Source organism: Arachis hypogaea, chromosome 14 (genome assembly GCF_003086295.3).
Source record: "Arachis hypogaea cultivar Tifrunner chromosome 14, arahy.Tifrunner.gnm2.J5K5, whole genome shotgun sequence".
In the NCBI taxonomy this organism is placed as follows: domain Eukaryota; kingdom Viridiplantae; phylum Streptophyta; class Magnoliopsida; order Fabales; family Fabaceae; genus Arachis; species Arachis hypogaea.
The window spans coordinates 73,134,598-73,146,400 of record NC_092049.1 but is presented as its reverse complement, the minus strand read 5'-3'; the positions used below and the strand labels follow the sequence as shown (position 1 = coordinate 73,146,400).

Here is an 11,803-nt window from a genome sequence, read left to right as displayed (position 1 = left end):
TCTCAAATCACCAAATCAATGAGATCCAATGACTCAAGATCACCCAATTCCCTTAGCCTAGGCCAAGAGTACAGAAAACTACTCAAAAACTAGAGAAAGCATTTTAACAAACACCTAGAGTGCAATAAAAGTAAACATCACAAAATACAAGAATTAATGGAAACCATAACTAACACAAACAAGAAATCAACAATAGTAACTAAGATCGACATAAAAGGACATGGAAACATAAGATTGCATTAAAAGGAAATTAAAATCAACAAGGGTTCATAAACATAAAAGAGATGAAATAACAAATTAACAAGAAAAACTAAGAAGATTAAGACAATAGAACACTAAAATATAAAGGGAATTGAAATAAAAACAAGAATTAAAAGTTGGATCTAAGGAAATTTAACCTAAATTATCCTAAATTCTAGAGAGAAGGAAAAGCTTCTCTCTCTAGAATTCTAACCCACAATATGATGAAAACTAAAACTATGACTCTCCCTCCATTCCCTTGCAATCCTAGGGTTCAAAAGCATTAGAAATGAGTTGGATTTGGGCCTCCTTGAGCTCAGAAATCACCGTCAGCATTTTGCCTTTAGTGAGGTCACGTGCCTCTTGTCACGCGTACGGATGGGTCACGCGTACGCATCGCATTGCAAAATTTTTCTTCACGCGTGCACGTAGGTGACGCATGCGCGTTTCTGTCGAATCTCCTTCTCACGCGTATGCGTGGGTGACGCGTAAGCGTGGCATTGAGTTCAGCAAATCCTCATTTTTTTTATGAATTCTCTATTTTTGCATGCTTTTTCTTCATTCCTTCAACCCAATCTTTGCCTTCTAATCCTGAAATCACTTAACAAACATATCAAGGAAAATGAATGGAATTAAAGTGAATTAAAATTAGTGATTTAATGGCCTAAAAAGCATGTTTTTACTCTTAAGCACAAATTAGGAGAAATTTAGAAAACCATGCTATTTCATTGAATAAATGTGAGAAAAGATTATAATATCTCCTGAATTTAACACAAGATAAACCACAAAATTGGGGTTTATCAAACCTCCTCACACTTAAACTAAGCATGTCCTTGTAAGAACTGGGGTTTTTCACGTAAAACCATTTTGATAAAATAATAATTTTGAGTGCCTGAGATGGATTCAAAATTTAGAAGTTTTAATTTGAAAATATAAAGGTGAAATTTGGTTTCAGTGAATTTTTCTGAGTCAGAAAATGTATTTTCTGCGAAAGACCGAGAACCAGTAACCGAACCGGTCGAACCGGTTTAAGCCTGTCCGGTACTGTGTTTTGAGGAAAATAATATTTTGAAAAATTGATTTATTGTTTTGAAAGGATGAAAATAATTTAGAATTGAAAACCGAGCACTAATCTTAAAGGTTTTGGACCAAAGTGGGCCAAACGGGCTAAAAACGCTAACGGATTGGACCGGTCCCAAACCGAACCCAAGGTCAAACATATATAAGCTCACTTAATGAGCTTTTCAGCTTATTCTCCTCCCCAAATGAGAGAGAGCTCGGATTGAGAGAGAAGAGAGGTGAGGGTGGGGTTTCACTATTCACCTCCACCTTCCGGGAGCCATAACTTGAGCTACAGAGCTCCGATTGACGAGCCGTTTGCGGCCACGCAAAGTTCTTGTCGAGCTCTACGTTCTTATTTAAGCAAATCTGGTAATAACTCGAAGCTCAAGTCCCGGTTTTCTGCCCTAAGTTTCTGCGCGTTTTTGGGTTTAGTTTTTGAGCAAGTTTTGTGGTTTTGGTTGTTTAGGTGATCTCTAGTAGCAGGTAATTGATGAATTTTACCCCTAATCTCATTGGATAAGGTAAGGTTTCACTAAATCTTTGTGTTTAGTTATTTTCTGTATCTTAGATTTTGATTTTGGTGATATATGTGTTGTTAGTTTGAGCTTTGGTGTTTGTTGGAGTTGGTTGGGGCTTTGGATCAAGTTTGGTGGCTTCGTTTTGGTGTTTGGAGCGTTTTGGAATCAGCCAAGGTATGATTTCAGTTTTTTTATGTAATATGTAATGTTTCTGGACACTTAGGCTAGTTGACCCTAAGATAGGATTGAGTGTTATTGGTGTATGAATATTTAAATGTGAATTGATGTTAATTATTGGTTGTATTGGATTAGTGTGGTTGATGATGATAATTTGGAATTGTTGGTGTTAATGAGTATTGATGATTGGTGTTGTGTATGAGGGTTGTTGATATGGTTGTTGAGTTGTTAAATGATGAGGTAGGATGATTTATGATGAATGAATGAACTTTGGTTGTGTTGATGAAAGTGTTGCATGGTAATTGATGATTTGGAATGGGTCATAAATGGCTATATTGATGTTGGTAGTTGGATATGGGAGATTGATATTGAAATTGTTGATAGAATAATGATTGTGAATGTTTTGGTTGGAAAAATTGTTTGTAATGTCATATGTTTGAGAATTGAGATTGAGAATGATGAATTATGATGGAAAAATTGGTGTGAATGATGAATGCTAATCCAAAAGGGTAGATTGTGCTGTAATTGGAAGTTTGACATTGTTTTGGTTGGATGTGGTTTGTGAAAGTTGGTAAATTGAGATATGTGAATTGGGTTGGATTTAGAGTTGTTGAATGGTTTAGAGGTTTTTGAGATTGAGAAGATGATTGAAGTAGTATTTGGTATGAATTTTGGGTTGTTATGGAATGGTTGATATGTGATTGATTTGGTTTTGGATTGAGATTGGTTAAAATTTGAGGTTATGAGGTTTTGGGTAAAAATGGATTTTTGGTGAACTTTGTCTGATCACAACTTCTGCCTCGGTTTTCAAAATTTGTTTAATTTGGTTTAGAATTAAAGATTATTGAAAACCCTTCGATTTGATATAAAGTTTGTAAAATTTGGAATTTTGTAGAGAAAGTTATGATCATTCAAAGATTGGTGTCAAAATCTGAAATTCTGCAGACTTGCAGAATTTTGTGATTTCTGGTATGTGCGTACGCACAGCTTTGTGTGCACGCACACACCAAGGAAGTTTTACAACCTGTGTGTACGCACAGCCCTGTGCGCACGCACATATTGGGAAGGTCAGTCTGTTGGGGGCGCTAGCACAGGTTGTGCGAGTGAACAGACATTGTGAATTTTGGTACCTGTGCGTACGCACACCTCTGTGCGTACGCACATGTTTTGAAACTTCCTGGGCGTGCGCACGCACACCCTTGTGCGTACACACATGCCTTGTTTCGCAAACTTAAACTTTATTTTCAACTGTTTCACCTTCCCAACAAGCTTGTAAGCTTCTGTAACACCATTTTGAGATTCTTGGGCTTATTTTTGGATATTGGAACATGGGGAAGGTCCTAGGAGGTTTGAATGGGTTTTACTTTGAAAATTTAGCAAACGGAGGTTTAGGTTTCTGGTGTACTGAGGATGAGTTGGTTGAGAGAGAAGGAAGAGTGGTGAATATGGTGATTGCTAACAGCGAATCTGAGAAACTGATGAACTAAGGAGTTCAGAATGGAAAATATGAATTTAGGATGGTTGAGATGAGTCGAAGACTCGAAGAGAAATGATGATCTTGATGAATATTGAGAATGGATAACTGAAAGTGACTCGAGATGAGGAATGGTAATGTCTGGTGATGATTTGATGATGAGGAAACGATTTGATTATATGAGAGTGTGCGGAGCCTATATCTCTGGCGTAGCAGAATATTCTGCTGCATGACTAGTTGTTGTTGAGAGTGTGCAGAGCCTATATCTCCGGCGTGGCAGATGTTTCTGTCGCATGACTTGTTGAATGTTGAGAGTGTGCGGGGCCTATATCCCCGGTGTGGCAGACTGTTCTGCTGCATGATTTGTTGTGGTTGGTTCCTTTTCTGCTGCAGGAAGTGTGCGGGGCCTATATCCCTGGCGTAGTAGACTCCCTACTACATGAGTGTGCAGGGCACTATATCTCTGGCGTGGCAGAAAATGCTACATCTGGAAGGATGTGTCGGGTTGGCATTTACGGACCGATGATGAACAGATTTTTGCTAGTAAAGAATTTACAATAAATTCTCGTTGCAAGTATAGTTTCTAAACCAACAATAATCCTTTCATACAAAAATTTGGTTGTCACAAGTAACAAACCCCTATAAAAATAATAACCGAAGTATTCAAACCTCGGGTCATCTCTCAAGGAATTGCAGGGAGGTGTAGTTATTATTGTTTATGAGATTGTATATTTTTGGGGTTTTGAATAAGGAACAATGAAATAAAATGGCAAGAAATTAAATTAATAACTAAGAAAGCTCTTGGCAAGGTATGAGAATTAGAAGTCCTATCCTAGATATCCTTATTAATTGTGACATCAATTCTCCATTGCTCCCACTTAGTTAACCTCTAACTATGAAGGAAATTCAAGTAGATGAATCAATTTGATTCCTCAAGTCCTAGTCAAATCCTAAGGAAAGACTAGCTTTAGAGGGATCCAAATCAACTAGCAACTTCTTAATTATCAATCAACAAAGGAGTTTGATAACTCAAGAGTCTTCAATTACTCAACCATAGCCAAGAGGAGAAAAATCTACTCTAAAATCCAACCAAGCATTTTGTCAAACACTTGGAAGGCATAATATAAAAGCATATAAATTAATAAGAGATAATAAAATCCAAACAACCAATTGAAAGCATCAATAACATAAATTGAAGAAAGCTATCATAAATATAAAATACCTCAAATTGTATTAAATAGAAAATTAAATCTAAAAAGAAGAGTTCATAAGCTAAATTGGGAAAATAAATAAACCAACAAGGGAAATAAATAAACAAGAATGCTAGAACTAATAGGAGTAGAAGAGAAACTAAATTAAAGTAAAGTAGAAATCCGAATTGGAGAAGAAATAAACTAAGAATCCTAAAACCTAGAGAGAGGAGAGAGCCTCTCTCTCTAGAAAACTACATCTAAAACCTAAAATTATCTCAATGAAAGTTGTGTTAAGGAATTAATGATTCCCCCACTCTGTAGCCTCTATTCTGTGTTCTCGGGCTTGGAACTGGGCCAAAAAGGAGCCCAAAAAACTAATATGAATAAATGAGCAAAGAATTGATAAACACCACTCAATTTAGCACAAGATAAACAGTAAAATAGTGGTTTATCAATCTCCACACACTTAAACATTAGCATGTCCTCATGCTAAGCTCAAGAGAACCAAAAGAGTGAAGGCAGAATGGTGAAACTTATGCAATACAGCCTATTTAGATGCAAGCTACCTACACGCATCATGCTATTCTAATTACTATCTATCTATATATATATAAGTATACATGTGGTCAATTTGAGTCAAATTTTCAAGAAATCATATATGCACAATCAAGGGCTAAGTCAATCATATCAAAACACATTCACAATTGAGTTGAGTTAATCAAAAGAGTTCACAAACTTGCAAGACAAGCAATGATCAAATATGGACATATGGAAATGAGCAATTGAACCCTCACTGGATTTGTATATGCACTCTAATCACTTAAATGTTTGGGGTTAAACAACTCGACTTTTCTCTAGTCATGCTTTCTAAAACTTTGTTCTTCATCTAACCAATCAACAATTATCGAGTGTACAAATGCAAATATCATGAGGGCTTTCCAGGGTTGTAATGAGAATAAGGTAAGGGTGAGGATATATGTATGGGCAAGTGAGCTATAATATGAATCTTTGACTAACTTAAGTTCCCACCTAACATACACACTCTCTCTATATATATATGAAATTATTCCTAACTACCCATAATCTCACTTTTTCATCACATACTCATGTATCCAAGTTTTCTTTAATTTTACCACATATGCATTGATCTTTTATTAAACTTAGCATTAGGTTAATTTTATCCCATATTTATTTATTTATTTATTCATCGTTTTTATGAACATGAAAGCAAACATAACATATCAATGCATATGGTTTTTCTGGTTTCACATGAGTAAGCACCCAAATTCTAATATTTTTGTCAATAAAATATATAACACCTTCTCATCAACCCAAGTTCCCACAATTTCCCATACTTAGTTGACACACCATCTTTAACTTAAGCTAACCAAATATTCAATTGGGGTAATTAATTATTTTTCTGCTTAAGGCTAGTGATGTGGTAAAATACAGAACAAATGGGGATTAAGAGGCTCAAAGTGGCAAACAAGGGTAATTGAAGTGGTAGGCTATTTGGGATAAGTGAGCTAATGACAAATGATGGCCTCAATCATATATAAGCATGAACATACACGAAATAATGGACATATAGAATGGAACAAAGCAAAGATTGCAATCATAGTGAAAAAAAAACACAAGAATAAAAATCATGGTTAAATAATGTAACCATGCAATTAAGCTCAAAAACTCACGGGTTGTGTGTTTTTAGCTCAAAAACCATATTCCAAATATATATATCTGATGAGCGGATAATTTATACGCTTTTTGGCATTGTTTTTAGTATGTTTTTAGTAGGATCTAGTTACTTTTAGGGGTGTTTTTATTAGTTTTTATGTTAAATTCACATTTCTGGACTTTACTATTAGTTTGTGTGTTTTTCTGTAATTTCAGGTATTTTCTGGCTGAAATTGAGGGACTTGAGCAAAAATCATATTCAGAGGTAGAAGAAGGACTACTGATGCTGTTGGATTCTGACCTCTCTGCACTCAAAGTGGATTTTCTGGAGCTACAGAACTCCAAATGGCGCGCTTCCAATTGCGTTAGAAAGTAGACATCCAGGACTTTCCAGCAATATATAATAGTCTATACTTTGGCCGAATTTAGACGATGCAAAAGGGCGTTGAACACAAGTTCTACGCTGCAGTCTGGAGTTAAACGCCAGAAACACGTCACGAACCAGAGTTGAACGCCAAAAACACGTTACAACTTGGTGTTCAACTCCAAAAGAAGCCTCTGCACGTGTAAACTTCAAGCTCAGCCCAAGCACACACCAAGTGGGCCCCGAAAGTGGATTTATGCATCAATTACTTACTTCTGTAAACCCTAGTAGCTAGTTTAGTATAAATAGGACTTTTTACTATTGTATTAGACATCTTATGATTTTTAGTTCAACTTTGGATCATATTGATCACATTTGGGGGGCTGGCCATTGGGCCATGCCTGAACCTTCATCACTTATGTATTTTCAACGGTAGAGTTTCTACACACCATAGATTAAGGTGTGGAGCTCTGCTGTTCCTCATGAATTAATACAAAGTACTACTGTTTTTCTATTCGATTCAACTTATTCTGCTTCTAAGATATCCATTCGCACTTCAACATGAATGTGATGATCGTGACAGTCATCATCATTCCCTATGAACACGTGCCTGACAACCACTTCCGTTCTACCTTAGATTGAATGAGTATCTCTTGGATTCCTTAATCAGAATCTTCGTGGTATAAGTTAGAACCCATGGATGGCCATTCTTGAGATCCGGAAAGTCTAAACCTTGTCTGTGGTATTTCGAGTAGGATCTGGGAAGGGATGGCTGTGACGAGCTTCAAACTCGCGAGTGCTGGGTGTAGTGACAAACGCAAAAGGATCAATGGATCCTATTCCAGTATGATCGAGAACCGACAGATGATTAGCCATGCAGTGACAGCGCATTGGACCATTTTCACTGAGAGGACAGGATGTAGCCATTGACAACAGTGATGCCTAACATACAGCTTGCCATGGAAAGGAGTAGGATTGATTGGATGAAGACAGCAGGAAAGCAGAGGTTCAGAGGGACGAAAGCATCTCTATACGCTTATCTGAAATTCTCACCAATGAATTACATAAGTATTTCTATCTTTATTTTCTGTGTATTTACTATTATTATTCGAAAACTCCATAACCATTTAATATCCGCCTGACTGAGATTTACAAGATGACCATAGCTTGCTTCATACCGATAATCTCCGTGGGATCGACCCTTACTCACGTAAGGTTTTATTACTTGGACGACCCAGTGCACTTGCTGGTTAGTTGTATCGAAGTTGTGACAAATTTTGAATTAAGATTAGAGCACCAAGTTTTTGGAGCCATTACTAGGGATCACAATTTCGTGCACCAAGTTTTTGGCGCCGTTGCCGGGGATTGTTCGAGTTTGGACAACTGACGGTCCATCTTGTTGCTCAGATTAGGTAATTTTCTTTTTGTTTTATTTTCAAAAATTTTTCAAAAATCTTTCAAAAAAAATTCTTCCTTTTGTTGTCGTAAATTATTCAAAATTTTTTAAGAATGAATTCTAGTGTTTCATGAAACATGTTGAAGCCTGGCTGGCTGTAAAGCCATGCCTAAATTCATTTGGATTGAGGCTTCCAAGTCATCATTACAAGAGCAAACTAGTTGTTGCTAATCAAATTTGTTATTGTATGACTGATTTGTATCTTCTAAAGCTTGGCTGGCTATTAAGCCATGTTTAACCCTTAGATTGGAGCTTTAGGCCAACATTGAAAGATTCTTGGAATTCTTATTAAAAATTTTTGAATTTCTTATTTTCTTTTTCCTATATGTTTTTCGAAAAAATATACAAAACTCCAAAAAAAAAAAATAATAAAATCATAAAATCAAAAATATTTTGTGTTTCTTGTTTGAGTCTTGAGTCAATTTTAAGTTTGGTGTCAATTGCATTTTTGCTAAAAATTTATGCATTTTTCGAAAATTCATGCATTCATAGTGTTCTTCATGATCTTCAAGTTGTTCTTGATAAGTCTTCTTGTTTGATCTTGATGTTTTTGTATTTTTGTGTCTTTTGTTGTTTTTCATGTGCATCTTTGCATTCATATTGTCTAAGCATTAAAGATTTCTAAGTTTGGTGTCTTGCATGTTTTCTTTGCATCAAAATTTTTTCAAAAATATGTTCTTGGTGTTCATCTTGACATTCAAAGTGTTCTTGGTGTTCATCTTGACATTCATAGTGTTCTTGCATTCATCACATGTTTTGATCCAAAATTTTCATGCATTGAGTCTTTTTGATGTTTTTCTCTTTCATCATTAAAAATTCAAAAATAAAAAAATTATCTTTCCCTTTTTCACTCATAAATTTTCGAAAATTTGAGTTGACTTTTTCAAAATTTTTTTAAAATTTAGTTGTTTCTTATGCGTCAAATCAAATTTTCAATTTAAAAATCTTATCTTTTCAAAATCTTTTTCAAAAAAATTCAAATCTTTTTCATTTTTCTTATATATTTTCGAAAATTTTAAAAATATTTTTCGAAAATATCATCAACAATTAATGTTTTGATTCAAAAATTTCAAGTTTGTTACTTACTTGTTAAGAAAGATTCAAACTTTAAGTTCTAGAATCATATCTTGTGATTTCTTGTGAATCAAGTCATTAATTGTGATTTTAAAAATCAAATCTTTTTCAAAACTAATTTCAATCATATCTTTTCAAAAATATCTTTTTTTTTATCTTATCTTTTTTCAAAATCATATCTTTTTCAAATATCTTTTCTAACTTCTTATCTTCTTATCTTTTAAAAATTGATTTTCAAAATTTGTTTCAACTAACTAATTAACTTTTTGTTTGTTTCTTATCTCTTTCAAAACTACCTAACTAACTATCCCTCTCTAATTTTCGAAAATACCTCCGTCTTTTTCAAAAATTCTTTTTTTATTAATTAATTGTTTAAATTTTAATTTTAATTTTAATTCTCCTTTAATTTTCGAAAATCATTAACTCTTTTTCAAAATTTAATTTTCGAAATTCTCTCTCATATCTTTCTATTTATTTATTTATTCATATACTAACACTTCTCTTCATCTCATATCTCTGCTCTCCTCACCCTTGTGTTTGGATTCTCCTCTATTCTCTTTCCTTACATTACATTCTTTTCTTCTTCTACTCACACAAAGGAATCTCTATACTGTGACATAGAGGATTCCATCTTTTCTTTGTTATTCCCTTCTTTGTCATATGAGCAGGAGCAAGGACAAGAACATTCTTGTTGAAGCAGATCCTGAACCTGAAAGGACTCTTAAGAGGAAACTAAGAGAAGCTAAATTACAACAATCCAGAGACAACCTTACAGGAATTTTCGAACAGGAAGAGGAGATGGCAGCCGAAAATAATAATAATGCAAGGAGGATGCTTGGTGACTTTACTGCACCTAATTCCAATTTACATGGAAGAAGCATCTCCATCCCTACCATTGGAGCAAACAACTTTGAGCTGAAACCTCAATTAGTTTCTCTGATGCAGCAGAACTGCAAGTTTCATGGACTTCCATCTGAAGATCCTTTTCAGTTCTTGACTGAATTCTTGCAGATATGTGATACTGTTAAGACTAATAGAGTAGATCCTGAAGTCTACAGGCTCATGCTTTTCCCTTTTGTTGTAAGAGACAAAGCTAGAGTGTGGTTGGACTCTCAACCCAAGGATAGTCTGAACTCTTAGGATAAGCTGGTCACGGCTTTCTTAGCCAAGTTCTTCCCTCCTCAAAAGCTTAGTAAGTTTAGAGTGGATGTTCAAACCTTCAGACAGAAGGAAGGTGAATCCCTCTATGAAGCTTGGGAGAGATACAAGCAACTGACCAAAAAGTGTCCTTCTGACATGCTTTCAGAATGGACCATCCTGGATATATTCTATGATGGTCTGTCTGAATTAGCTAAGATGTCATTGGATACTTCTGCAGGTGGATCCATTCACCTAAAGAAAATGCCTGCAGAAGCTCAAGAACTCATTGACATGGTTGCTAATAACCAGTTCATGTACACTTCTGAGAGGAATCCTGTGAGTAATGGGACGCCTCAGAAGAAGGGTGTTCTTGAAATTGATACTCTGAATGCCATATTGGCTCAGAATAAAATATTGACTCAGCAAGTCAATATGATTTCTCAGAGTCTGAATGGAATGCAAGCTGCATCCAACAGTACTCAAGAGGCATCTTCTGAGGAAGAAGCTTATGATCCTGAGAACCCTGCAATAGCAGAGGTGAATTACATGGGTGAACCCTATGGGAACACCTATAACCCCTCATGGAGAAATCACCCAAATTTCTCATGGAAGGATCAACAAAAGCCTCAACAAGGCTTTAATAATGGTGGAAGAAATAGGTTTAACAATAGTAAACCTTTTCCATCATCCACACAGCAACAGACAGAGAATTCTGAGCAGAATTCATCTAGCTTAGCAAATTTAGTCTCTGATCTATCTAAGGCCACTGTGAGTTTCATGAATGAAACAAGGTCCTCCATTAGAAATTTGGAGGCACAAGTGGACCAGCTGAGTAAGAAAATCACTGAAACACCTCCTAGTACTCTCCCAAGCAATACAGAAGAAAATCCAAAGAGAGAGTGCAAGGCCATTGATATAACAATCATGGCCGAATCCAAGGAGGAAGGGGAGGACGTGAATCCCAAGGAGGAAGACCTCCTGGGACGTCCTGTGATCAACAAGGAGTTTCTCTTTGAGGAACCAAAGGAACCTGAGGCTCATCTAGAGACCATAGAGATTCCATTGAACCTCCTTATGCCCTTCATGAGCTCTGATGAGCATTCTTCCTCTGAAGAGAATGAGGATGTTACTGAAGAGCAAGTTGCCAAGTACCTTGGTGCAATCATGAAGCTAAATGCCAAATTATTTGGTAATGAGACTTGGGATGATGAACCTCTCTTGTTCACCAATGAACTGAGTGATCTGGATCAACTGAGATTGCCTCAGAAGAAACAGGATCCTGGAAAGTTCTTAATACCTTGTACCATAGGCTCCATGACCTTTGAGAAGGCTCTGTGTGACCTTGGGTCAAGGATAAACCTAACGCCACTCTCTGTAATGGAGAAACTGGGAATCTTTGAGGTGCAAGCTACCAGAATCTCATTAGAAATG

At 35.9% G+C, this 11,803-nt stretch overlaps 1 non-coding gene across 1 annotated transcript; it reads right to left on the bottom strand.

Moving 5' to 3' along the window:
* Positions 1-10,426: 10,426 nt before the first annotated feature.
* On the bottom strand, positions 10,427-10,530 carry LOC112745329 (small nucleolar RNA R71). Its single transcript, XR_003173264.1, has one exon. It is a non-coding gene; the product is annotated as a small nucleolar RNA R71 (small nucleolar RNA).
* Positions 10,531-11,803: the final 1,273 nt, after the last annotated feature.